Source organism: Stegostoma tigrinum, chromosome 17 (genome assembly GCF_030684315.1).
Source record: "Stegostoma tigrinum isolate sSteTig4 chromosome 17, sSteTig4.hap1, whole genome shotgun sequence".
NCBI lineage: Eukaryota > Metazoa > Chordata > Chondrichthyes > Orectolobiformes > Stegostomatidae > Stegostoma > Stegostoma tigrinum.
In genome coordinates, this window is record NC_081370.1 from 43,101,502 (window position 1) to 43,126,781 (window position 25,280).

General features: G+C 41.2%; 1 protein-coding gene across 1 annotated transcript in view; it reads right to left on the reverse strand.

The window, feature by feature from the left end:
* Positions 1-25,011, reverse strand: part of LOC125459383 (uncharacterized) — a 131,684-nt gene extending 106,673 nt beyond the window's left edge. The window contains exons 1-2 of the mRNA XM_048545789.2: positions 24,975-25,011; positions 12,951-13,017 (exon numbers count right to left, since the gene is read on the reverse strand). The gene's annotated coding sequence lies outside the window, so the exon portion shown is untranslated. The remainder of the gene's footprint in view (positions 1-12,950; positions 13,018-24,974) is intronic.
* Positions 25,012-25,280: the final 269 nt, after the last annotated feature.

Consider the following 25,280-nt stretch of genomic DNA (forward strand, 5'->3'; position numbering starts at 1 on the left):
TTAGTTTGATTTGTTGCTGATGAGAATGTAGAAATTTATTCCACGGGAAGGGGTGAAGCTCAAAAGAATGCCATCTCCATCAATAACACGTTGAGTGGACCATCGCCTATTTAGTTATAAGCCCAGAGCACAAAATGTATTGAAGTGCATTACCATGACATCACAGTGATGGAAGGGACCAATAGTTCAACTCCCAAGCATCCTTACGATTTACAAAAAATGAAGGATGGCTAGATACTCAACCTCATCTCCTGATTAACCTGGATTCTTTCCATCTCAGACTAAGAAAAAAATGTCTTACCTGTCAAGCTGAGACTGAGATTGTGTCCAGGCCAAGTCAATTGGCCGACAGTCAAAGGCCTTTGGGGTCAAACTTCATCCAAAGTTACACAAGTTGACGATGTCATTACAAAGGCCCAGTAGTGACTGGTGAAAGAAATGAAAACTTCCCCATTGTGCAGTTGTTATCAAAGTTATTTTAAAAATGTATCCATATGGAAAGTGAAGGACAGCTTAATGTTGCACCTGCTCATGTTGTACCCAACTTAACAATGCTTGATATTAACACTGAAATGCCTTGGAAAATAAACATTCCATGCTTGGTTCTGCCATCCTTTTTCTCAACGCAGAAATCTACTCAGAATATAAACACCAAAAACTGATAACTTATTGCAAATTAACATTGAGAACAGAGAGTGGACTATAACTGTGCAGAGAACGAAAAAGCTGGCATTGCTGGAATATTATAAGGAGATATTGCTTGAACCAGAAGTGAAGATCTGCTTAAGTACCTCGACGGGAACAGCACAGATAGATCAGGGGTAAAATAAAGCCAAGAACTATAGATGCTGGAAATTTGAAGCAAAAACAGAAATTGCTGGAGAAACTCATCAGGTCTGGCAGCATCGGTGGAGATTAAGCAGAGTCAACATTTCTGGTGCAGTGATCCTTCATCAGAACATATTGGTAGCTAGGAAAAGGTGGTATATATGCTGAATTTAAGAGTGGGGAGGTTGAGAATGGTAGGGGTGGTGGGTAAGTAAGGAGCATAATGATAGGTAACAACAGAGTCCAGAGAGAGAGAAAGACAATTAGGTAAACAGAGGGATGGGCACTGGTATGCCAGGGAAGGAGAAAACCTAATACTGGGGATCATAAGAAGGCAAAAATGGATTGGCTGTACTGAAAGCAGCTCATGTGATAACAGGACCTGGAGTTGGGGCATGGATAAAGGTGTCCACAAAAATTAACTAAGCTTCCATCCCCACCCCTGTCTGCTTTCCGGAGAGACCACTCTCTCCGTGACTCCCTTGTTCGCTCCACACTGCCCTCCAACCCCACCACACCCGGCAACTTCCCCTGCAACCACAGGAAATGCTACACTTGCCCCCACACCTCCTCCCTCACCCCTATCCCAGGCCCCAAGATGACATTCCACATTAAGCAGAGGTTCACCTGCACATCTGCCAATGTGGTATACTGTATCCACTGTACCCGGTGTGGCTTCCTCTACATTGGGGAAACCAAGCGGAGGCTTGGGGACCGCTTTGCAGAACACCTCCGCTCAGTTCACAACAAACAACTGCACCTCCCAGTCGCAAACCATTTCCACTCCCCCTCCCATTTTTTAGATGACATGTCCATCATGGGCCTCCTGCACTGCCACAATGATGCCACCCGAAGGTTGCAGGAACAGCAACTCATATTCCGCCTGGGAACCCTGCAGCCTAATGGTATCAATGTGGACTTCACCAGTTTCAAAATCTCCCCTTCCCCCACCGCATCCCTAAACCAGCCCAGTTCGTCCCCTCCCCCAACTGCACCACACGACCAGCCCAGCTCTTCCCCCCCACCCACTGCATCCCTAAACCAGCCCAGTTCGTCCCCTCCCCCCACTGCACCACACAACCAGCCCAGCTCTTCCCCTCCACCCACTGCATCCCAAAACCAGTCCAACCTGTCTCTGCATCCCTAACCTGTTCTTCCTCTCACCCATCCCTTCCTCCCACCCCAAGCCGCACCCCCATCTACCTACTAATCTCATCTCACCTCCTTGACCTGTCCGTCTTCCCTGGACTGACCTATCCCCTCCCCACCTCCCCACCTATACTCTCTCCACCTATCTTCTTTTCTCTCCATCTTCGGTCCGCCTCCCCCTCTCTCCCTATTTATTCCAGTTCCCTCTCCCCATCCCCCTCTCTGATGAAGGGTCTAGGCCCGAAACGTCAGCTTTTGTGCTCCTGAGATGCTGCTTGGCCTGCTGTGTTCATCCAGCCTCACATTTTATTATCTAAGCTTCCTGTTAGGTTTTACACGTTGCCCCTCGTCTACTTGGATTTGGTGTGGGGGTGCTGGGGTGATGGGGATAAAGGAAATGGAAGAAGGTATTCAGGTCCTAAAATTATTGAACTCAACATTGAACCCTGAAAGCTGCAAGGTTTCCCAAGTGGAAAATAAAATGCTGTTCTACCAGCTTGCGTTGAGCCTCCTGTTGCCTGCCATGTTAACTGCAATGTCCCATCAAGGTTCAATGCAAGCTGGTAGAACAGCATCTTATTTTCTACTTGGGGGACCCTGCAGCTTCAGAACTCAATGTCGAGTTCAATAATGTTAGGTCCTGAATACCGTCTTCCATGTCCTTTATCCCCAACACTCCAGCAACGACCTCAAATGCAAACCCAAGTAGGTGAGGGGAGTCATGGAAAAACTGGCAGAATTAAGTTCCTGTGCTGTCAGAGAATCTGTCTTTGGAAGGCAGTTGATCAGTGCTGAAAGGTGCACATGCAAATTTATTCTTGAGCTTTCCCTGAAAAAGGTCAGGATTTGCATGTATTTTCTTGCCCAAAGTAGGTCATAATTTACCAAAGCCATGCAACAAATTTGTACCTGTTTTTGCATAATTCTTGTTTGTTTAATTCCAATAAGATTTTTCAAGGTAAGTATTACGAGCAAGAGCTGTAAACAGTGCAGTGCTCTCTAGATACCTGCTGGAATATGTGCGAACATTATAAGTGACCTCCAGAAACAATCATATTGAAGAAATGTTCATTAATTGCTTGGCATCTGAACCAAGAAGAGTCAGAATATTACACTCAATGGCAATTTGGATACAGAAAGTAGAACACAAAGATTATAAATCAAAATTGGTATCAGGAAGGCAGGCAAAAGTGCAAATATATTTTTTAAATTATTGCAACAAATTAAAAGCTAAACAGTTGTGACACCATGCTTGAAAAAGTTCGTTTTCAGTCCAGAGAAGTTGTTTGTCAGGAATTAATAGTTACCATTCTATTAAAAGGTGTTCTTATGCAGAAATGTACAGTTACAACTTTCAGTAATGTTAGTCCATATTTATTGTACATGTAGCCAAGTGTAATACACCACACATTTCAATGGTGAGTAAGAGGGTAAGATGTCATTTGCACAAAGCCAATACTAAACAGCAACGTTCAGATTTTTATTGTTAACCACACTTTCAGTTTTGTATGATATTGTTATGTAATTTAAATATTAAAACAGTGAATGCCACAAATTCTGACACTTTATATTTTCCATGAATTAATGATAAAACCAGTAGAACTGGAACTTATAAAACTGATAAGAATTGGTATAGTATTCTCCAAATAGAACTTCTGTATTTCTAGTACCTGTACTTTTATGGATTTCATTTTTTCATAGAATCCCTACAGTGCAGAAACAGGCCCTTCGGCCCAACAAGGCCACATTGACCCTTGGAGTATCCCACCCAGGCCCATCCTCCCATAACCCACCCAATCTACATATCCCTGAACACTATGGGCAATTTAGCATGGCCAATCCACCTACCCTTGGCCTGTGAGAGGAAACTGGAGCACCTGGAGGAAACATACACAGGTACAGAGAGAATGTGAAAACTCCACACAGACAGTTGCCTGAATTGAACCCCGGACCCTGGTGCTGTGAGGCAGCAGTGTGAACCACTGAGCCCCGTTCCACCCAAATTATGCAAATTTATTCAGACCAGTTGGTCTGAATTGATTTTGTTTACCCATTTTTCTTTTGCTGTAATTTTCCTGGTGAATGTTTGTTTCAAACCAGGTTGGATGTAGCACCAGTCTTTGAAATGTTAGCCCTGTTCTTCCACTTTAAAAAGAAAACACTTGGTGTATCCCAACTGGGATTGGATTCTAACCCCAAAAAAGGCGTAGAGTGGCAACAGAAGTAGGCAATACACAAGATGTTAAGGTTGGAGGAGCATTTCAATTTTAGAAGCTTTCAGGGGCTTGAGGAGGCTACAGACACTTCTAGGTGCAAAGCCAAGAAGGATGAAATTAAACCAGGATGAATATTTTATTGCTGTGATCTTACCAAACTAGTAGATACTGTAGGACAATAAGTATTTGAGTGATAGGTAAACAGATCCTGATGAATGTAAGGATGCAACAGTGACAACACTTCAAAAATATTAACTAGTTCTAAAGCACTTCAAGAGGTTGTGAAAATTGTAACATAATGCAAGCTTTTTTATTTCTTTAGCATCCTAGTCCAGTCAGGTTGAACACATACAGATATTAGTGGGCACTGAGTGTAGAAAACATGGTTCAGGGCATCAAGGACTCCAGTGAAAAACTACACAAGTTCACACCGTTTGTAAGATGTGTGTCCAAAGATTTTAGTGTTTGTTAAAAACTGTAGGGGGTTTTTGGCCTTTAAACTCACCCCATGGCATCATCTAAGATAATAAAATGTGAGGCTGGATGAACACAGCAGGCCCAGCAGCATCTCAGGAGCACAAAAGCTGACGTTTCGGGCCTAGACCCTTCTGATGAAGGGTCTAGGCCCGAAACGTCAGCTTTTGTGCTCCTGAGATGCTGCTGGGCCTGCTGTGTTCATCCAGCCTCACATTTTATTATCTTGGATTCTCCAGCATCTGCAGTTCCCATTATCACCATGGCATCATCTATCTTGTTAATGAAGCATGGATTTTGCAGAAAACAAGGACCTATAGTTTTATCAACATCATCAACACAGAAATAAATTTATACACGACCTTTTCTTAAGGAGACTCAACTGATAAATGCAAAGCTCAAGTTCAACAGAACAAAAGGAAACCTATAAAACAAAATCGTAATGAGGTTTTGTTTCCACTGAAATAGGTTACACTCTGCTGGGCCTACTGCAATGCATAATCTTAACATTAGAGGGCAGAATTGACTGCAGTGGCAGTTCTGTTCAGTCAGTTCCTTCATTAATCGATTCCGACAGAGCGTGCTTTGCATTTCCTTCCAGTTTAGCCAAATTTTACATTGAATTAAAAAGCTAATCAGTGACCACTGAACTGTTTTTGTAATTGTTCATAAGATATGGCAGTCATGGCCTATACCAATATTTATTGATCTTAAGTAGATGCAGGTGAGCTGTCTTCTGGAACTACTTCAGTCCATGTAATGTAGGTACACCCACAGTGCAGTTACAGAATTTTGATCAAGTGGGAGAGAAGGAATGGCAATGTACTTCCAGCTCAAAAGGGGCGTGAATCTGTGTAACTCACTACTCCGGGGTGTGGTCAATGTGGACATGGAGTAAATATAAGGAGAAGATAGACAGAATTTAAATTAGTAATGTATTGAAAGGTTATGTAAGCTTGGTAGGAAAGTGGAGTTAAATCTGGGATGAGATCAGCCATGACCATATCAAATGGCACAGTAAGCTCGAGACGCTGAATTGCCTAGTCCTGCTTTTAGTTTTTATGTGTGTATTCTCTACAGAGTTCCTAGTTTCTGACCTGCTCACATCGTTTACACGGTTGGTTAATGGCAACTCCCAGAATGTTGATACAGGGAGGGAGGGGGTGGGGAGGAATTCAGTGATGATAATGCCACTGAACATAAAGAAGAGGATTTCAAGACTTGGGGGATCATGTTAAGGTGTAAGGAGAGAGATTTAAAAATGACGTGGGGATAAAGTTTTAACATAAGAGGGTAGTTCGCATTTAGAATGAACTTCCTGAGGAGGTGGTTGATGTGGGTACAATTACAACATTTAAAAGACACTTGACTAAGTACATGAATAAAAGAGGTTTTGAGGGATATGGGCAAGGAGCAGGCAGGTGGGACTAGTTTAGTTGGGATTAGGTTTGGCATGGACTGATTGGACCACAGGGACCTTTTCCGTGCTGTATAAATCTAAGACACAATCAAACTCCCCAATGTTGGAGATGTTCATTGCCTAGCATTTGTGTGGTATCAATGTTACTTACCACTGATCAGCCCAAGTCTGGATATTGACCAGGTCTTGCTGCATATGGATATAGACTGCTTGCTGAGTATCTGAGGACCCACCAATGGCACTGAATATTGTGCAAATATCAGCAAACATTTCTATTTCTAACCTTATTAGAGATGACTGGACAGAGGACAGAAGCCTGAAGAATGTCTGCAGTGATGTCCTAGGACTGAGCTGATTGACCTACAACTACCGTAGCCAACTTCCTTTCTGCTGGGCATGACTTCAACCAGCAGAAAGCTTCCCCCTTTTCTTACTGACTTCAGTTTTGCTAGGGTTTCTTGATGCCTTATACGACCAAATGCTGCTATGAAGGTAAAGGCAGTCACTCTCACCTCACCTCTGGAGATCAGCTCTTTTGTCCATGTTTGGACTATAGGTGTAATGAGGTCAGCAGCTTGGTGGTGGTAGAACCCAAACTGAGCATCAGTGAGTAGATTTTTTCTGAACATTGGGAAAAGATCCAGCTCCCTAACTGATGCTTCCCCCATTGATTAGCCTCCTTTTGTGCTGTAACTGTCGTTCTGTAATGCCAGCACATCTGATTCAGCCCAACAGCCCTATGTTTCAGAAGCAGTTCATTGGCAGCAGTATGCTTTGGGGCCCTCCAGTGAAATTAGCAGCAATATGTAAATACAAGATTTCTTTTCCCTTTCTCTATTGAAATGTTAGCTGAGAGAATCTACTCAATATTCAAAATGAGGAAATTTAGACCAACCATTCAGTCCCTTGGACCTGTACCATCATCCCGTTAGAGTACGGCTGGAGACGTCAACATCTGACTTAGAGGCAGCTGAGCTATGTTGAGTCAGGAAGAGATACTCACGGAAAGAGTCAACTCCTAACTGTATCTTGTAACCATGTGGTAATTGCTTAGGGATGCAACACACTGCCTATTCCCACATATTGAGAAATTATTTGCTGGACAGTTCTGATGAATGTGGAATACACGAATGGTCAGCCTTGGAGGATTGTAGAGCCTTCAGAAGGTTGTGTGGGACTGCAGGGGAGGATGGGGAAAGCCACTAAGGGATTTGAAAACAAATGTAAGAATTTCAAAATTGACCTGTTGCTTAAATGGGAGCAAATGTGAGTCAGAAAGCAGAGAGAGGGTGATGGGTCGATAAGGCTTGGTGCAAGTTCCTTTGCAAATTATTTCAGTGTTTATTCTTTTCCTCCCATTAGTTTATTTAGAGAACTATTTTGTGCCGTAAGTACTCTGTGTGGAGAAATATTTTCTAATATAAACCCACAAACTACTTTTTACTAGTTTAACCTGCAATGACCTTGTCCTACTCTTGAAAGAAAATAAATGGCAATTTGATTCAGAACCATGGCTCAAATGATGAACAGTGTTTAATTTTGCCAATGTTCAGGGTATTTAATGGAAAGTAAAATTTACTACTTTGCTCAAATCAATCCTCCTTGAGATCTTAAATGCCGTCAAATAATAAGGAAGAGGAAAGATTAGGTATTAAAAGAAAGCTGAGAATGCCCAGTCTGCTTTAGCAATTGGCCTGCTCCTTAGATAGTCCTTCCATATGTTTGTTTTGACTGTCAGAGTGGTTTATTGACAGGGAAATCCAGGAACTTGTTCTCCATCATCAAACACTGCTCATTAAGGTTAATAGCATTTGGCCTGTGTTGGTCTTTCCACAAAGTTCTGAGTGCACCACTGTGGTCATTCTGAACACACCAATAAATAGCACAGCATAAATTAATTGCAATCTAAACTTAATCCATTAATATAATGCTCAAACACTCCTGAAGTACAATGAGACACAGGGGCCTCCAAGATGTTTTATAATTCTAATTGCTCTTTCATTTACTGATGATCAGTCAAGTGGGATACTGGGCCATGATTGCACTTAATGATAAAGCATTTATCGTGCAAAATTATTCAATAGGTGTAAGTGATGGTACTCAATAAGAATGGATTCACATCAGTCCAGGCAGAGCAGAAATGGATGATACTTGACTCAGGAAAGCTGGTAACAACAAAGCCTGAACAAATAAAAGGATCTGCATTTGTATGAGTGCCCTGCATTTATATAAGTGCCTCGCATGATCCCAGTATGTCCTCGAGTGCTTTACAGCCAATGATTTGCATATCTCAGGAGTCCTCAGAACATTCACAAATGAAAGGGTTATTTTAAGCCTGTAGCCATTGTTGGTGTGGGCAAATCATTAAAAACACACTTTCCCAAATTATTGGATTTTTTTTGTATTTGCCATGCAACGTACAAGGGCTGGGATGTGTGAAATAGTAATCGCAGATTGAATTAAATGGTCCATTTGCTGTGATCACACAACAACAATAAATGTTTGCATTCATATGGCATGATTAATGTAATACATTATCCAAATCCTGCAGCGGTTCACAGGGCAGTTCACCACTGCCTTCTGATGGGAACTAAGGATGGGCAATAAATGCAGGCCAGTCAGCTTATTCAGTCCCATGAGCGAATGAAAAAAAAATTTCAAGGAAACACTACCCAAAAAAAAGGCTTCAAAACTTATAAGGAGATATTGGGACTGTTGACCTAAGCTTGGCTAAAGGATTGACTAGAAATTTGAAAGGAAAATGCAATTAGAGAGATTTAATGAGGGAATCCCAGAGCTTAAGATTCAGGCAGCCAAAGATGGGGTGGAGGAAATTGATGGTTGCACATAAGAATGCAATTGGAGGAACACAGTGTTCTAGAGATCTGTGTGAGGTTGCAGATACCGTCACAGTGCATCCAAGTGCAGTCTCGCTCGGTGAGAAAGTTAACTCTGGGTAAGGCCTTGAAAGTCTCCCAAATGAGAGATAGATGGCTTTATGTTGGCAGCTTTACTACAGTCAGCATTGGATTGTATAAAACATCAGGGACTTGACATTTCCACTGTGTCACAGGTTACAAAAAGAAATTGGCATGATTTGTAACTCTGCAGTGTCTGCTTCTGGTGTTGCAGGGGCTGAGCCTTTTGTGCCACTTATTCTGAAAGCAAAACAAGCCACTCTACTGTCAGGGCAAAGAATTAAAAAGTTGCCTTCACTCACCACCCAACCCCAATTTCCCCTTTCTCCCTCAGTAACATTCCAAATTACCACACATCAAATACCCACCCCAAACTCTCCACCATCCTCCATGTCTCAATCATACTCGATCAGTGCCACCCTCCTTCATTTCAATCATCACCTTCAGGTTTATTACTGCGAGAAAGATTTTGATCTGGTTCTTTGAGATGCCGTCTTCAACAAAATCAGTTATAATGGTCCAAAACATAGAACATGGAACACAGAACATAGAACGTAGAACAGTACAGCACAGTATAGGCCCTTTGGCCCACAATGTTGTGCCAACCTATTATCCTACTAAGATCAATCTACCTTGCATACCCTATACTATACTATCGCCCATGTGCCAATCCAAGAGTCGCTTAAAAGACTCTAAAGTATCTGACTCCACTACCACTGCCAGCAGCACATTCCACACTCCCGTCAATCTCTGTGTGAAGAACCTACCTCTGACATCTCCCCCATACCTTCCTCCCATCACCTCAAAATTATGCCCCATCGGAATAGTCATTTCTGCTCTGGGAAAAAGTCTCTGACTATCCACTCTATCTATGCCTCTCGTCATCTTGTAAACCTCTATCAAGTCACCTCTCATCCGTCTTTGCTCCAATCTAAAAAGCCCTACATCCCTCAACCTTTCCTCATAAGATCTGCCCTCCAGTCCAGGCTGTTTCCTGGTAAATCTCCTCTGCACCTTCTCTAAAGCTTCCACATCTTTCCTGTAATGAGGTGACCAGAACCGGACACAAAGAGTTTTATAGCGCTGCAGCATAGCCTTATGGCTCTTAAACTCAATTCCCCTGCCAAAGAAAACCAACACACCATACACCTTTTTAACAACCCTAACAACTTGAGTCACAACTTTGCGGGATCCATGGACGTGGACCCCAAGATCCCTCTGCTCCTCCACACTGCCGAAAATCCTGTCATTAACCCTGTATTCTGCATTCTAATTTGATCTTCCAAAATGAATCACTTCACACTTTTCTGGGTTGAATTCCATATGCCACTTCTTTCCCCAGCTCTGCATCCTGTCAATGTCCTGTTGTAACCTACAACAGCCCTCCACACTGTCCACAACTCCACCAACTTTTATGTCATCGGTAAACTTGCTAACCCCCCTTCCACTTCCTCATCCAAATCACTTATAAAGATCACAAAGAGCAGAGGTCCCAGAACAGATCCCTGCAGCACAACATTGGTTACAAAGCTCCAGGCTGAATACTTTCCATCTACTACCACCCTCTGTCTTCTATTGGACAGCCAGTTTTGTGTCCAGATAGTCAAATTTCCCTGAATGCCACACCTCCTTACTTCTGAATAAGCCTACCATGTGGAATCTTATTGAATGCCCTGCTAAAATCCATATACACCACATCCTCTGCTCTACCTTCTTCGATGTGTCTTGTCACATCCTCAAAGAATTCAATAAGATTTGTGAGGCATGACCGGCCCCTCACAAAGCCATGCTGATTATTTATAATCAAACTGCGCTTTTCCAAGTTATCAACAATACTATCTCTCAGAATCCTCTCCAATAATTTTCCCACCACAGAAGTAAGACTGACTGGTTTGTAATTTCCAGGATTATCCCTATTCCCTTTGTTGAACAAGGGAATGTCATTTGCCACACTCCAATCTTCTGCCACTACTCCAGAGGACAGTGAGGATGCAAAGATCATTATCAAAGGGGCAGCAATCTCTTCCCTCACAGCCCGTATTAACCTTGGGCACATATCCCATCTGGCCCAGGGGACTTATCTTTCCTCATGTTTTTCAAGATTTCTAGCACATCCTCCTTTCTAACAATAACCTGTTTGAGCATGTTTCATGCTGTCCTCACAAACATCAAGGTCCCTCTCACTGATCAAGACTGAAGCAACGTACCTCCTCTGACTCCGCACACAAGTTCCCTCCACTATCCCTGATTGGCCCCACCCTGACTTTGGCCATCCTCTTGTTCCTCACATAAGTAGAGAAAGCCTTGGGGTTTTCTTTGATTCTACCCACCAAGGTTTTCTCATACCCCCTTCTAGCTCTCCTAATCCCACCCTTCAGTTCCTTCTCACTACCTTGTAGACCTCTAGAACCCTGTCTAATCCTTGCTTCCTCAACCTTAACTAAGCTTCCTTCTTCCTCTTGACTAGGTGTTCCACATGTCTTGTCATCCAAGGTTCCTTCGCCTTACCATCCCTTCCTTGCCTCAGTGGGACAAACCTATCCAGGACTTGCTTGCAGCTCCCTAAACAACCTCCACATTTCTATTGTGCATTTCCCTGAGAACATCTGATCCCAATTGGTGCTCTGTAGTTCTTGCCTAATAACATTGTAATTCCCTCTCCCCCAATTAAATACTTTCCAATACAGCCTGCTCCTATCCCTCTATGTGACTGTAGTAAAAGTCAGGGAGTTGTGATCACTATCACCGAGAGATCAGACACCTGGCCTGGTTCATTGCCAAGCACCAAATCTAATATGCTTCCCCTCTCGTCGGCCTATCTGCATATTGAGTCAGACAATCTTCCTGGGAACACCTGACAAATCTGGTCCCTCCAAACTATTTGCACTTAGGAGGTTCCAGTCTATATTAAAGAATTTGAAGACGCCCGTGGCAACACCCCTATTACTTCTGTACCTTTCCAAAATCTGTCTCCCAATCTGTTCCTCAGTGTCTCTGTTGCTACTGGGGAGTCTATAGAAAACTCCCAATAAAGTGACTGCTCCTTTCCTGTTTCTGACTTCCACCCAGACTGACTCAGTGGAGAAACCCACCTCCTTGACTTCCCTTTCTGCAGCTGTGATACCATCCCTGATTAGCAATGTCACTCCCCCACCTCTTTTACCTCCATTATCCCTGATTGCCCCTACCCTCATTTCCCATTACTGCACTTGTCAGACTGGTTTATCCTTCATCGTTAATATTTTCATAATGAATAAATAGTAATGTACAAAGAAAATGCAGCTTTCTTTTTAACATGCCTCTGATCTCTACCCCGGGGAATTCTTGGCAACACATCCAGAAATTGGTCTTTAAATTCTAAATTTCCAGGATAATCCTGGAGGTTTGGCAACCCTAATGGGACTGTACAAAGTAAATTGCTTGCAACAATCATTCGCACACACCCAGTGAACATCTGCAACAATTGGCACAATACAGGGGAATACTCCACAGGGTACCGAATACCAACAGACGATTACAAAGGGCTTGTATCGAGGTACACATTCCAATGACCCATAGTTTCTAAATTTACTTCCCAGTTTGAACGCTGATATTAGCAAGTCAATATTTAAAAGCCATAAAACAAAGGCAAATGAAACTAAAAAGCTCACGTAGATTCTATAGAAAGAAACATTATTTAAGCAAAATTTTTCAAAATCAAAAATGATGCATCAGAAAATACAATTAGACATGATTTAACATCTAATCACAAGGCAATCCCTAAGTAGTCTAGATGCTTCCTGGCTATATGTTTCTGCTCACCTCCGTTCACCAGACCTTGAGTTGGTACACCAATGAAATTATGACTGAAAGAAACTGTAAACAATAATCAGCCTTTCGTGAACAAATTCCAACAACATGATTCAGCTAAAATGACTGGTTAAATTTTCCTTTTTATTCCTTTACCTGAGTGGTGAAGACGTTACAGAAGACTTCGCAGGGAAGAGCAATTCCACAGTGGTAGAGTGATGATCTGCTAAATGAAAAAAGGAAAATATTACTATTACAGGATTGGATAGGAAAGTGTGGATTAGAGCCAAGATCAGTATGCATGGGAAAATGTTCAAGGCTCCATCCTTATCGTGCCAGATTTTAAAACTGTGAGAATCTTTATATACTTATCAAACTCAGAGTTACATGATGAAAAGTGAGAACATTTCACAGTTTACTTAAGTTAAATATTAAAATGAGCAGTGCAGTAATCACTAAGATGCACTTAAGGGAAAGCCAGCCAAGGAGGGAAAACATGAATAGAAGGATCTGCTGATAGGGCAGAATGAAGAAAAATGGGAAGAGGCCCCTGGAAACCATAAACAACAGCATAGACCAGTTGGGCTAAAATGCCTTTTTCTGTGCTAGAAATCAAACATTTTCCTATGTAAAGATATTAATTATTACACAGCAATATGCAAAGAAGGCAAGCAATCATCAAAATTATGATTTTGCTGCAAATTTTGAGATAAAATATTGCTGAAGAATTCAAACATAAACATTTTAATATGATACCCTCATTAACAATCTGAATCCATATTTTCCAGAAATTACATCCCTGTGCATTATGTCTAAAAATGCATATTGTTTCTTTTAAATCTCTTCACCTCCAATATAAATATGCACATTGTTATCAACATGTGCAAAATTAACCAAAGTAAAATAGTTTTATAATTCATTTTCCTAGCATTCTATGTCATGTGTTTCCACATTACATCAACAGCTGAGGTTCAGGAACATTCATGCACTGCGGGATTCTGCACTTGCACATTCTGATCAGATTGTAATGTGCTAAACTGAAATACAGAATATTCTGAGAGGACTTGACTGGGTAAAAGCTGAGGCACTGTTTCCCCAGTTCGAGAATCTGCAAGAGGTTATAAAGGGAATCATAGCAGCCTCATAGAAGAGAGTCAGAGGGTGAATTGCTGAAAACGTGTCCAAACTGCAAAGGGGCCTTAGGTGTTTTGGGTCATTGGAAAGTGAATATCTGTCATGAGCTTTTGTAATCCTTCATTAGTACTTGGCACCCCAGTAAATATGTTTTCTCTGCGTTAGCAGCCTTGTTTGCTTTTGAAAAGCTGATAATACAATCCAACTCTCAGTGATTTTGCTAGAGGTGTATTTAGATGAGTTGTCCATCTGATATGAGTCATCAACTAATTAGGACCATTTAAGTACGATATGGGAGCATATTAGAGACGCAGCCAGGATCATTCTCCCCCACCACCCTCCCCAACCCCACCCTGAAACCAAGTTATTGCCCGGTGATATTATCCTAGCACCAAGGTGGGGGTCATTGATAGTTTCTTTATATTGCCCCATCCTGCTGGTGCAAGGAACAGGAAGTCATTGCTGTGGCTGCGATCCAATCTGAGGGTGCACTCTTTGTCAATATTGATGGCTTGTCAGCTGTGGCTACATTTGAATCTTTAAAGAAAATGCCTTCAGATGATACCTCTAGCTTGAGGTGTCCTTGTGTTTGCCAACGACTTCTGTCCCCTTTACAATCCCTCTGTCCCTTCTCCCTGCTCTCGTCTGATCTTCATTCCCCTCCCTCTTCTCCTCTTCCTCATCTCTTTCCTTTCCCCATTCTCTTCCTGGTCCACTCTCATTCTACCTCAGTCCCCTCCCCCTCCTGCTTCCCCTCCATTGTGCATTCTCCCCTTCTTGCTCATCCTCTCCTCATCTCCCCTCCTCAAATGCTCCTCTCCACATCCTTCCAACCATTCCTCACTCCCCTCTCTCCTCCACTCTCCTTTCCATCTCCACACCACCTGGCCTATACTCTTCCATTGATCAAATCTGGCCCTCAGATCGTGGGGGTAGGGGGAGGAGGGTTTGCTGTTGACCAAGTCAGGGCTGTTGGGGGTTGGGCAGCGAAGCAAGCAACAAGGATGTGGATGAAGATAGGGTATGCATTGAGGAGAAGAAGGAGGGGGCTCCCAAGTGGAGAAAAAAGAAAGGAGGCACAAGGGGATGGTGTATAACAGGTGTAAGAGGGAGAAGAATGGGGAAACATAAAAGTGGCCTTCTATGGAAGGGAAGAAGTGGATCTTATGCCAGGGGAGAAGAGGCTTTGAGAGTGGAGGTAACCACAGATAGAAGGGGTTGGGAGAAGGAGACTACAAGGGAGGTTGACAGAGGCTAGAAAGGATAAAACCAGTTTAAACCTGCCAACATAGAAATAATCAGCCAACTTGGATCCAAGAGAACTTAAATCACTTCGAGAATGAATTCCTTGAAAAATTAATGTGTTTAAGAGCTTGGTTAGGCCACACCTGGAGCTCTGCATACAATTTTGGTCTCCTTGTCTCAGGGAAGATATTATTGTCAGAGAGGGAGTGCAACAAATGTTCAGCAAACCCGTTCTAGATATTCTGGAATTTCAAAGAATGACGTGTGATGTCATTGAAACCTACAAATACTTAAACAAAGAGACAGGTAAATGCAACCAAGATATTTCCCCTGGTCGTGAAGTCTAAAACAAGGCAACACCACTTAAATGTATGTGGAATGACACTTAAACGGTGAAATTATTTCACTGATAGTAGGAACTGCAGATGCTGGAGAATCTGATATAACAAGGTGTAGAGCTGGATGAACACAGCAGGCCAAGCAGCATCAGAGGAGCAGGAAGGCTGACATTTCAGGCCTGGACCCTTCTTCAGAAAGGTCTTTCTAAAGAAGGGTCTAGGCCCAAAACATCAGCCTTCCTGGTCCTCTGATGCTGCTTGGCCTGTTGTATTCATCCAGCTCTACACCTTGTTATCTCAAATTATTTCAGTCATAGCATTATGAACCTTTCAAATTCCATGCAATGAAGGGTTGTAGACATTTTTCTTTGAGAACGTTTAAGGTAGAGATTGGTATATTTCTGATTACCGGTGGTGTATAGGGTGATAAAGATGTGGAGAGTAGAAGACATTGGGTTGTTCAATCAGCTGTGATCGCATTGAATAGTGGGATAGGTTGGAAGGGATGAATGGCCTATGCCTGTTCCTACATTCCTCTGCCGATTTAAAGAGGAGATGCGAAAACATCTTTTCTTCCAGAGGATTGCGTGTCTTTAGATTTATCTTCCTCAAAAGGCAGTAGATGCAGAATCTTTAAGTATTTTTGAGGCCAGTGGTAGATAGATTCTTGATTACCAAGAGGATAAAAGGTTATCGGGGAGGCGGGGGGTGGTATAGGAATGAAATGTTGAGATTAAAATCAGATCACCAAAACTTTATTGAATAGCAAAGCAGACTTGAAGGACTGAATGGCCTACTTTTGTTTCTTGTTTGTATGTTTGTATATAAAAACTTGAGTCTCTATTGCAACTTTAGTGTAAAACATCGAATGTCCTTCACAGGAGCACAATGAAACAACATTTGACATTGAACTGCATTGAAAGTTCTTAGATCTGATGACCAAAAGCAGATTTTCAAACTTGAACTAACTATTTTGATTTCTTTTTCAACTTTACCAAAAGGTTATCTACCACTGGTGCTAAATCAACTGATTTGTAACTATACAGATTATCTGTATCTCTCGTTTGTAAAATGTTCTACTTTGGTCCATCGCCAGTCTTTGATGCAGATCCATGCTCAATATAGCCCAGAAGTTTAATTTATGAGGTATTGCAATTGCCTGCTTCAGAAGTCTAGAACATTTTTCATTCAGCTGTGGCACTTTGACTTTCTTCTACCTAACTTATCTGAATATTTGGGCGGCACGGTTGCTCAGTGATTAGCACTGCAGCCTCACAGCACCAAGGACCCAGGTTCAATTCCAGCCTCGGGCAACTGTCTGTGTGGAGTTTGCACATTCTCCCTGTGTCTCCATGGGTTTCCTCCGGGTGCTCTGGTTTCCTCCCACAGTCCAAAGATTTGCAGGCTAGGTGGATTGGCCATGCTAAATTGCCTGTAGTGTTCAGGGGTGTGTGGGTTATAGGGGGATAGGTCTGGGTGGGATGCTTCAAGGGGCGGTGTGGACTTGTTGGGCCAAATGGCCTGTTTCCACACTGTAGGTTCTCTAATCTAATTTGCTTTTGTCAGTCATGCTGCCAAGCATCTCGTTCTCAACTACTTCAGGATTCCCCTGCTCCCCTATATCCTTAATTACATATTAATTACTAATTGAATTCTTCTGCCATCTTATGATCATCATCTGCAAATTGGCAATCTGTTTACTCAAGGAAGTGTGGAAAATGTTGGTCAAATACTTTGGCATGGCAAAGTCAAAGTCACAACTGTCAACAACTTGAGACATGGTCAAAAACATGAGTTAAAAGTAATGAACTGCATTTGCCACATAGTTTACAAGTGCACAAGATTGTACAGGGAAAGAAGGCTTGTATTTATAAAGTGTCTTTCATGACCACAAGATAGCCCATTGCAGTTAACAATCAACATTGTAACGCATGGAAACATGGCAACCAATTTGGCTGCAGCAAACATTCAACACCAACAATGCAATAACAGTGAAATTATTTGTTAGTTGTTAGCTAAGGGGTAAATATTGTCTAGAATACAGATTAGAACTCCCTTCCTCATTAAAATGTTGCCAAGTGATCTTTCACAATCATTAGAGAGAGCAGACAGATCTTGGGTTTAACAGCTAATCCAAAAGACTGCACTTCTCAGAGTGCAGAATTCCTTCATATCTGCACTGAAATACCAACCTAGATTATGTGCTTGAATGGGTGGAATGGGACTTCAATTCACAATTTCAAGTCAACCATGCTTTTATTAAATGGCAGAGCAGGCTTATTGAACCCTATGGCATCCTAATTTTTTTAGTCCTAATGATCTTCAGTTTTAAAATATTCTGTTATCTTTTCATTATTCTGTGTTGTCTCTCATACCTTTTATTGAAATTTCATGGAGGCAAAATTATCACTGAGATGTTCAATGTTGACAAAGAATTCTAGTCGTGGGGTTTAATCTTTACCTTTAAAACTGGTAGGCCAAAATCAAGTCATCACTGGCGAAGGCACTCAAATGAATAGGAAAGATTTACAGGATAATAAAATGTGAGGCTGGATGAACACAGCAGGCCAAGCAGCATCTCAGGAGCACAAAAGCTGACGTTTCGGGCCTAGACCCTTCAGAAGGGTCTAGGCCCGAAACGTCAGCTTTTGTGCTCCTGAGATGCTGCTTGGCCTGCTGTGTTCATCCAGCCTCACATTTTATTATCTTGGAATCTCCAGCATCTGCAGTTCCCATTATCTAGGAAAGATTTACAGTCTGATCTAAATGGCACTCCATCACATATGTTTAGTCATCTTGGGGTGTCAGCTGAGTAGTGTTTAGTGTGAGAAGGAGTTCAAAAAAATTGTTCATTCAAATGACACAGAATTCCCTCAACAGATGTTATATAAAAACTGACATTTTTATATAACTTGGTATGATGTTGAGAAGAGCTCATTTCTACTTTCCTTGCCCAGAAATGTATGATTTATGCAACATTCCTAGCATCAAGAGACTATTTTTACTTAAACTGAAAAAAAATGCACAAATAGAATTCAATAAAAATATTGTTTTACTCAGAGTCTTTAGACCAATGCTTCCCAAACATTTTCTTACTGTGACCCCATTTCGTGGCTCTGGAAACTGGCACACCTTGCCCCCAGTGAGCAGTGCTTGAGGGCAAAGGAAACATGTTAAAGCAAGGGTAGGGAAGTTGAACCCAAAATTTACGCTAGTGACCCCACTTAGTGTCTTGAGCCCCCAGTTTAGGAAGCCCAGTTTTAGACAGTGAAACCTATTGTCAAATGGAGTAGCTGAGGTGAATAGCACCTCAGGTGTCTTTAAGGGGGTGCCTTAGCCCTATAGCCCTATGATGATAGAATTTGATGAAGCAGTGTACGTGGAGAATGGACTTGGGCAGAAAAACTAGTAGGATTGAATGCCTTGTGTTAAAGTTTGGATAATCACAAAAAACAGGAAGTCAATGCAGAGGTCACTAAATAATATTGATAATCATACAAAAACCTGCGCTTTAGTATTTAGCATGTGAACAAAATACACTGCATTGTTTGGATTTCTATATTGAATGGAAAACTGTAGCTTTCATTGATCAGGAAAGGAACATTGAAAACAGGTTAGGATATTTAGCCGCTTAAGGCTGTTCCACCATTGATTTTGACCTTGGCTGATCTATATTTTAGCTTCATCAACTTGTCTTGGTTCTGGAACTCTTAATATTGTAACCTGACAAAGATCTATGAATCCTAATTTTGAAAAGTTCAATTAATGGTCTCAGTCTCAACAACGTTTTGGGACAGAGAGCAAGTCCCAGATTTCCCAGATTTTGAGTGATGAAATGCCTTCTGGCATCATACGTTTAAAATGATTAATTCATTCCTTAATTAAAGCCTCTGACATTTACTTAAAATTGAATTACTGTGCAGATTAATTATCATTAAAAGAAAACAATAGACTGTCACTGTGTTTCATCCAATCAGTCCATTTATTAAGGAGATTCTGTTTAGCAAGGTAAAGGATTACTCCAAAATTTAACCGATACAGAATCCAACAGTTTAAGCGATTTGAACAACATATAACACTTTTTCAATTGTAATATCTGATGAAATTTCCTGTTAGCAATTTCCCATTAAAGATTCCAGTGTTCACGTTTGTAATAGAAGCTGCTCAAATGGGCATGTCATGCTGTAATTACATTGTGCCTCCAGTGGAGACACTACAGAAACATATCCAGATTTATGAGAATGATTCTAGAGATGAGGAATTTCATTGGTAAGGGTAGATTGAGAAGCTGAAGTTGTTCTCCTTAGAAAAGAGTTGGTTGAGAGTAGGTTCATTCAATATGTTATCACGTTTGGACAGAGCACTTAAAGTGAAATTGCTCCCATTGACCGATGGTTCAAAAAGCAGAGGACTCTTTAAGTGTGACTGGAGAATCAGTACGAATTCCAATACCTAAATGGCCTCCTTCCATAACAAAATTATTCTATGACCTTATGCAGATTCCATAGTTATGAATTTATGGAGTAGCTTGTTCTCAATTGATAGGAGATGCATTGAATTTTCATTTTCCATACACTATCCAATCCTTCCAACTGAGGATGAAAGTCAGGCACCGATAAAAGGATGCATTCCTTTTTCCCTATATTGTCCTCAAACATAATTTGCCAGGGGAAGGTCTATATACAGAAGCACCCATAAGCTGCCATTGTCTTCAGGAGATGAGCTTGACCCATTTCTCAAGGTATTCCAGTGAGTTTCTCAATCTTGACAACTGTAAAAGACCTCATGCCAGCTGAAAGCCAAATCTCTAGGGCTTGTCAGAAGTTAGCAATTACTACCTTTCTGTATCAAATAACATAACTCTCATAGGAACTGAAGATTCTTCACAGATACTATTTCTCTGACCCCTGAATGGCCTCCAAGTATCCACTAGTGGGATAATCTTTCCTGCAGCTGCAAGTGGGTACCATTGACATGCCAATCCTAATGTGTTAATATTGGCTACTAAAAGTGATATCCATTGATTAGGTAGTCAGGAATTCCACTTCAATAACGTTCATCAAATCCCTATGGTGCGGAAGCAGGCCATGCAGTCCACACTGACCCTCTGAAGGGCATCATAACCAGACCCAACATCCTTACCCTATCATCCTGCATTTCCCATGGTTAATCCATCTAGACACTGGACACTCTAGGTAATTTGGCATGGCCAATCCACTTAAACTGCACATCTGTGGACCATGGGAGAAAACTGGAGCGCCTGGAGGAAACCCACACAGACACTAGGAGAATGTGCAACCTCCACACAGGCAGTTGCCTGAGGGTGGAATTGAACCCAGGTCCCTACCATTGTGAGGCAGTAGTACTAACAAATATGCCACTCCATTCTTAACTAGTAGCAGGAACTTCCAAGAATTCTAGCTCCTCTTCTGTCATTTTTTTCTTGGATGTTGTAGCCGATATAACTTGCATAGATTCAATTGCACATGTCCCTGATACTCAGTCAGTGGCAGATCAGCTGATGCAATATGATTCCAGAATGTTCTTTGAATAAAATCACTACTGTGTTTAACCTTTGACTCATGAGGTGTTTCAGTTTAGTCAGATAATTCTTTGTTCTCTTGAACACTTCCTCTAACAAACATCTGCTGAAATTTGTGCAGGTTTCAGTTGGACATTGAATGACTGCTGGTAGACTGAAAGGAAGGCTTTCAATAATCTTGACAAAATTTACACACATTAGGAGTGACTCAGTGGACAGTGTTCTTAGTCTGAACTTTGGGCGTTCAAGTCTGACTGCAAATATCTGAGCACAAAAGTTTTGTCCAACACTCTCACAACAATGCTACAATGATAAGAATGTTCGCTTTCAAATCAGATGTTAAGCTGATATTCCATCCGGTTTCTGATGTAGTTGGAAAAGACTTTCAGATTCTCCAGGAAAAGAAAAGTTTTACCTGGAGGCCTCAACAATATTTGTCCTTCAACATCATGACTAAATAGAAGATCACCTTTTCATTTTTCTTTGCTATGTGTGGGAGCTAATTGCATGCAAATTGATTTTGATGCTTCTTGACATAGTAGAAATTATTCTTACAGCAATAAGTGCACTTTGAAAGCACTTCATTGGCTGCAAAATGCTTTGGTCCTGAGGTTGTGAAATGTTCATGAGGAAGATAGGACTGTACTTTCTTTGGGTAGTTCTGTTTTATAAACAGATTACTTACCGAGATGTCATGAAGCTAATTGTTTTTGGAGCCTGGAAAATTCTATGTATTGACCCCTCCCTTGCCTGCTTAGAACAAGTATAATTAAGGGACAAGGCATTCTAAAAGACCAAGCCCATGCAGATGTGGACAGATATATTTCAGGGAATGTAAGCCAAGTTAAGAAGAAAGTAAAAAGTGAAGAAAATGAAAAAGAAGAGGAGAATTCTGAAGTGGCAGGATTGTAGCAGTTACTTGCAAATATGGAAATCATTAGAAAGATAGGTTTAACTTAAGTGGATTAAGTAGAATGGAGGGACTTGATGGTATAACCTTGACAGAAACTTGGCTTGCGATAGGGCGAGACTGGGAATTAAGTGTTCCAGATTACAACGTTTTCAGAAAGGAGAGAGAAGGAGAAAAGTCAGACGTAACTATATTAAAGGCACAATTTCATCATAGAAATTAATATGGGAAAATGGGTAATTTTAAGAAATTAAATGCAATCTGCTCCTGTATTGAAAATTCAAAGTGGATTAAATGGTGCAAAAGACACAAAGGATGATTTCTGCACACAGAGAACTTAGCACTAAAAACAGATCATCTCCAGTGCTGTTTCCTTTGTATGTTAAATGTCCATCAAGAAAGGATGCAGGGCTGACCCTGGCCCAATGTATTGATGCACTACTGGCAAGTGACCCGAAGCATAGTGGTATCACAAGGGAAATTCGGCTGCGGCCTAATAAGATGCATGTTGGAAATAGTTCTAAGAGAAAGCAGGTTTAAAGATAAAACAGCAGGATCAAAAATTGGCTACTTTCAGGAGGATGAAGTAAGATCTAACACAGGATGAATTAACCACTGACCTAGATATAGAAAGCATTTAGATATAAATGATTTAGGTGCAGGTTACATACATTCCGATCAAGAATAAAGGGGAAAAACAGATTACTTCAGATATCGGAGGGATTTAATAAACTATAGAAAATAGAAGACAATGAGAAGTCTCAGAGGCAAAACAAAATAAGTGTGAAGAAATTTGAGGAAAGAAGCCAGTTGATCAGGGTAAGGGAAATAGTGAAGATTTTTCAAACCATTTGAGAAGTAATGGGGTGGTCAAACATTGGAGGGGACCAGCTAGAGACAAAGATGCCATCTCATCCTGTGAAGATAATAACAGTGATTCTTAATAAGTATCAAAAGGATTAAAAGGTGAGTGAAGATGTTTGTAAGGAAGGACCACAATGAGAAGAAAAGTATTGGAAATTACCAGTCCACATAGGGTGCATTAGAGAACACTCAGGGAAAATAGAGAGGTGATAGCAGAATGACTGATAAGAACGCAACTTTATAAGTTCAAGCTGTTCTGTGGAAAATATATTTTCGTAAAGAAGAGGAAAATACAATCATAGAATCCCCTACTGCCTGGAAGAAGACCATGGAAAAGGGTTCAGAGGAAAGCAATAGTTAATGCTGAATCATTCAAATAAATATTAGGTTTCTATCAGAGAATAATAATTTGGGATAAAGTATATGAGTAAATTGGGATTTATTATGTGGTGAGTTTAACACTGTTGCAGAGAATTGACTTTGAACTTATGTTTTCCAAACATTTATTCGTAAGATGAGGTGTCCCTGGCAAGTATTTTCTACCAAATAGCCTTTGCAAACATAGTTTCAGTGGCAGTGATGGGTCTTTTCACTATATAGAGCAAGGGGAGGAACAATGAATTAAATAGCTTCCATTATGAGTCAGGATAGATTAAGGACAAAGAGTTTAACAGACCTTTGCAGCACAAAGGAGAAATATTGAATTTTCTGAAGAAGGGTCTAGGCCTGAAACATAGCCTTCCCGCTCGTCTGATGCTGCTTGGCCTGCTGTGTTCATCCAGCTCTATACCTTGTTATCTCAGATTCTCCAGCATCTGCAGCTCCTACCATCTCAGAAATTTTGAATTAACTGGTTAGTGATCTGGCATAATGAAGCACAATAAATGGCCAGATTTTATGCTCCACTGAATTCAATGGAGTGTGAGTTGGCATTGTGTAAAGCTGGCATTTAATCTGATCCTGTGGGTTTCTCAACGGGCACAGAATTACTTAAAATAACCCCTATATTACCTTTAATAGGTAGGCACATGAAAGTAAGAGTGGCTTCAGTTTTTAACTCATGTTATGCTTTTTTTTTCTTTTACAAATTCATTTGTATACTCCTATGCTTGGATATTGGCCAGCAGCTCTGGCTGCGGCAGAACTCAGTTGGACTGCAAGTAAGGCCTGGATGAAGACAGAGTGGATCCCAGAGTGTAAAGTGTAGAGAATGGTTTGAGGGGAATAACGAAAGGTTTGATGCCAGATCGGAAGTGGCAAAGAGGAAGAACAGCTTGGAGGGTGGGGAGTGACCCCCATGCTCTCTTTGCTCTTTTTAACCAATTGATTTGAACAGAATAATATAGGAGTGTAAAATCCAGGCCATAAGCCTCCGACTTTCCTGTTGAAGACAAAGAGCTTGTCCTGAGAGACCTTCAATTTCCTGGGCAGGTGACGAAAAATATCTTGCAGATGTTTTTAGTGTACAGAAACTGTAATTTAAGTGCTATGGTGAAACATCGACTTTGATATTGTTCCCCATAATTTAGGGCTTCTATCCTCTAAATCAACTGCATATTTATGCATAAAATGAACAGCATAGAAATATGCCATTCAGCTTAGCTGATCCCAGAGTTTGTGCTCTTTGCAGTTTTGGCAGTTGTGATTTGATAAATCTTGATGTAATACCATTTGAAACTGAAAACAAGATAAACATTTTTAGTGTCTATAAAACATGTAACCCTGTGAAACTTTTATATGAGTTTACATTTCCCTGCACTTTATTTGTGCACTGTCTCATTGCTTTCACTGTAACGCAAGCTGAGGACACATGCCAGTTCCTCACTACTGTATTTTGGAAATAAATTGGAAAATGTCAAAGAATATCAAGTTAATGAAATGCAGCATTTAAGAAGAAAACACAGCTCAGGAGAGGTAATGGGGTCCTTGGATTCTTGAAAGAAACCAGAAGTCTGTTGTTAACCTGACTGTAGTTCAAAAAATGCTAGGTCTGAAGTAATATTTTGTAATAAAAGACATATAAAACAAGTCTGAGAGATATGATTCCTTTAAAAACAAGAAGAAGGGAGAGTGCAAGCAAAAGAGAAAACTGGCACCCTGTCAGCAATTTTCATTGAGAAAACATTGCAAAGACAACAAAAACTCACGGCAGAAATTCTTGAAGCATTCCTTGCTCTCAGCTCTCCCCAGTCACCCAGCTGCTTGTAATTGATGTGAGCAATTAATATTCTCTTTTCTTTACAGTAATGACTCTCTCCACTGTTTGAAGCATAGTCAGCATCTCACACAGGAACTGTCTGCTCCCAAGCCCAGCCCCTTGCCAACACAAACCAACCTGGCCAGCTGCCTCTTGTCTGCACTTGCACTGCACTCTCAGTCTGTCAGTGGGTGAAGTCATTGCATGGTACACCATGGTGGAAGTGTAGTGTGGCAAAAAATGCTTGTGATTCTCA